This window comes from Rutidosis leptorrhynchoides, chromosome 1 (genome assembly GCF_046630445.1).
Source record: "Rutidosis leptorrhynchoides isolate AG116_Rl617_1_P2 chromosome 1, CSIRO_AGI_Rlap_v1, whole genome shotgun sequence".
NCBI classification, from domain to species: Eukaryota; Viridiplantae; Streptophyta; class Magnoliopsida; order Asterales; family Asteraceae; genus Rutidosis; species Rutidosis leptorrhynchoides.
In genome coordinates, this window is record NC_092333.1 from 537,818,197 (window position 1) to 537,821,899 (window position 3,703).

The 3,703-nt window shown below is 31.0% G+C and overlaps 1 long non-coding RNA gene across 2 annotated transcripts; it reads right to left on the minus strand.

The window, feature by feature from the left end:
• Positions 1 to 529: 529 nt before the first annotated feature.
• LOC139877924 (uncharacterized) lies at positions 530 to 3,222 on the minus strand. 2 transcript variants are annotated; one of them, XR_011768835.1, is made up of 4 exons: positions 2,901 to 3,222; positions 1,257 to 2,554; positions 963 to 1,073; positions 530 to 840 (listed from the first exon to the last, which is right to left on the minus strand). It is a non-coding gene; the product is annotated as an uncharacterized lncRNA (long non-coding RNA). The 2 variants fall into 2 exon arrangements; XR_011768833.1 differs by having other exon boundaries at positions 1,257 to 3,222.
• Between the last annotated feature and the right edge of the window lie 481 nt (positions 3,223 to 3,703).

Here is a 3,703-nt window from a genome sequence, read left to right on the forward strand (position 1 = left end):
CCCCGTGGTAAGATTAAGAGGGAAGTAACCGGGGGAAGCGGAGGGAAGCAAAATTTTTTTTTTTTTTCGTTTTTTGAAAAAACTTTGTTCACGAACATTATAGATTGGATGAAAATATGAACATTTAATAAAGACACTTTGTGATAAATGTTTTTATTTTGGCGGAAAAACGCTCGAAGAACTAATATATAACAATTATCCTGTTTTTCGAGCGTATGTTGAGGTTTTAGATATTAGGGTTTATAGGGTTTAGATATTAGGGTTTAGAAATTTAGGATTTAGGGTTTAGATTTAGGATTTAGATTGAGTTTTTAACACAAACGGTTTAAAATTTAGGGTGTAGGATATAAACCCAAAACACATATGATGTAAATGTTTCAGTAAACGTAAACAAAAAAAAGGCATGAACAAACACATATGATGTGGCAAACATTTAGAACAGCCTAGCAAACATTTTAAAAAACTTTGCCACAAACAGCTACTAATATTAGTATTCTACATTACATATAAGTATACAACTTAGAAGAAAAAACGGAAAAAAACCTTCTCTCGTACTTGCTGATAGATTGGTGTAAAATGACCTGGGATCTACATATTGGTATGATAGATTAGTGATCGTATCGTACTTGTTGACCGGGGTTATCGTAAAGGAAATGATGGTTAACAAAAGAATATGAATTATGTTTTAAAAAACAAAGAAGGTGGTACACAAGTAAATGTGATAAATTTTACACCTCTAATACATAATCATAGAACAAATGTTCAAGAATTTACATATCTGAAGCATCACCGAAGAAGCTTTGTTCATGGGCATATTTCAAAATTCACATATATTCCATCCTGTAAAAGATTCAATTATCATAATCCACTTCAAATATGTAAAAATAAAAATAAAAAACAATATCTACATATCTAGCAGTATGAAATATTAAGTTGTGTAAAAAAAACAAAAAAACAAAAACCTTGATTCTGCAATCTCTAAACAACTTGATTCTGGATGTTGAAACATCGAGTTTACTACAGTTTTATGTTGGATTGTACGAAATATGATAAAAATATCATTGTAGTTGGTCCTGCAACAAAAGTCAGCTTTATCATGATGTAGGTATAAAACGTAACCCATTTGAATTTAGTTAAAACTTCAAACTCATTAAAGTTCAGATCTTTACACGAATAAAAGCCAAACAACAGTCACAAAACCATCAAAGCTTAACAAAATTCAGATCGTGTCCAAGTAGTAGAAGTGGTTCACATACCTCCCTTGTACTGGTCATTAAATAAGGTGGAATGGGTTTTCGCTCAACATTGTGTCCAAGTATAGACCTTTGCCCACCAAAATGGATTCTCAAAATCCTAAAATTGGTGCCTCCAACATGTACTGCATAGAATATTCCGTTTTCACTCCTGATCAATAGAAGATAAAGGGCATACAATACAAATAAAAAAACCATCAAATTATGCACGATTAGTTACCATAGTATCAGTAACATAATTATTTAATGTAATCACGTAACATATAATTGAGATTTGTGGGGAGCATTTGAGTTAAAAAGAGCTTCAATAGTAACAACATGACAAAAGCACCCTGAAATATAACCTTTCATTACGATAGACATTTCATATAGAGTACGGGGCTAATGCATATGGTCGGTTAATTTACAATTAAAACTAAGGGTTCACTGACCTTGATCAATACTTCTGCAACTTGCACATGAGAGCTAATGCACGGACAAGAAACGGAATTTAACTCGTACTTAATTACAAAGTTAATTCAAGCATAAATTTTCAAAAAAGATTAATTCAAGCAAGAACTTTGAAAAAGATTAGGTCAAAAAAAGTTTCAAAAAATTCAGATTAAAGAATATCATCAAGAAAACCAAAACTTTAAAACTCATACCCTAGAATTAGATAAAAGATATCTACCCTAGAATTAGATAAAAGATATCACACTAAAACCCTAGTAAAATAATGATAATGATAAGAATGAACACAAATAGCAACATTATATCCATTTAATGAAAAAATCTATCAAAACACCCATCTATGCAACCAAAACAAACCAAAGTTTCATAAGAACTATAATCTGACTTTTGTCGTTTGACCAGCAAAACTCAATCACAACTTAAAGCACACTAACTCAGCATTCTCATCACCAACAACCTATCCATCTTTATATTTGTAATCATCTTCTCTTCCAAACCAAATATTATTGTGCAACACATCATGCTTCTAAGTATATTTGCTAAGTGTTTAACAAAATTTGATATCTGAGGTCACAACTACAAAAAACTTAGGCGTGTACCTTTTTCCCTTAATATTGACCATATGAGAAGCAAGTTTCTTGTAAAACAGAACTTCAATTCTAAAATATGGAACAAACCTTCGCTGTTTATAATAACTACAGCCACCATTGAAAAAATGCTCATACCTTTAGTTTATCGGACACCATATCTAATGTCAATTTCATTTCGTCTACTTGACTATGAAACCCGTTAATAGGAACTGCAGCCACCATCCCACTTAGAAAAACCAACTCAAAGTCAACAATTAGAACCTGTGAAAAAACCAATAATCACTCTTTAAATAATAATCATCATTAATGACTCACTTTTACCCATCTGCCATTTCAACAGGTAAACGTATACCTCATATTATATATATATATATATTTTATCGTTTCAGCTTCAAGTTTCGCCTTCTGCCCACTCTCCTATGTTTAACCTATTTTCATAACCTCCTAACTCACTTATTAAAATTGTGCCTTCAAGTTGGGAATAATTAATCCAATAAAGAAACTTCTAAGATCTAGAAACAAACCTTCGTTGTTTATGTGTTAACAGGAAACTATAACATAAGTATAATAAGAAAATAAGAAAAGTAGAAAAGAAAAGTGGACTTACTATTAAGTTCAGGAAGCCATCGTTTGATAACTATCGAAAGTACCATGTCAACTAATATCATAAACAATGAGTGCATCAACAACACCACGATAATAAGCGGATGTAACTGCGCGAAATCTTTCTTGACGATCTTAAAAACAGTGGATAATAAGAAAATGTTTTAGGGCCAACCAAACTCGAACGACCCATCCATTTTGACACCTTCAATAATTTTTTCTACAACCAAAATATTTATCTTTTGAAATACTACTGACAATGGTACTATTTTTTTTTATAGCAGTAGTCATGGACAATGGTACTTTTTGTATCCAAATTATTAATATTCTTCACAATCATGCAATCTTAGAAACCAAGTAACAGTATTATTAATTGATGAAAATGTCCTAGAATACTTACTCAGGAGGGTTTAATTTTAATCGAAAGGTAAGTAATCATTCAATCACACAATCATGTATAGGTTGTACAAAGTAAGCAATCTATCAGTATGTATAAATTCATGCTTAAAAGATAAATAGATTAAGAAAAACAACAGCTGGACACATATATGAATGTTAAAATCATCATCTTACTCTTATTGAATGACTTACCCAAATACCACTGTAAAGTTGCATCCAACAAAACCCTTTATTACTTGAAACACAAAGATATGAGATCGCTGAAGCCATATCTTTTTCGACAATATTATATGTTCGTTCCATTCATATAATTCGATCCAAAATCCGTAATATAATAAGTATAGAAACCCATTTAGTTGCCATTTACCGGTAAACACCTAAAAATCAAAATTGACCAAAAACAAAATA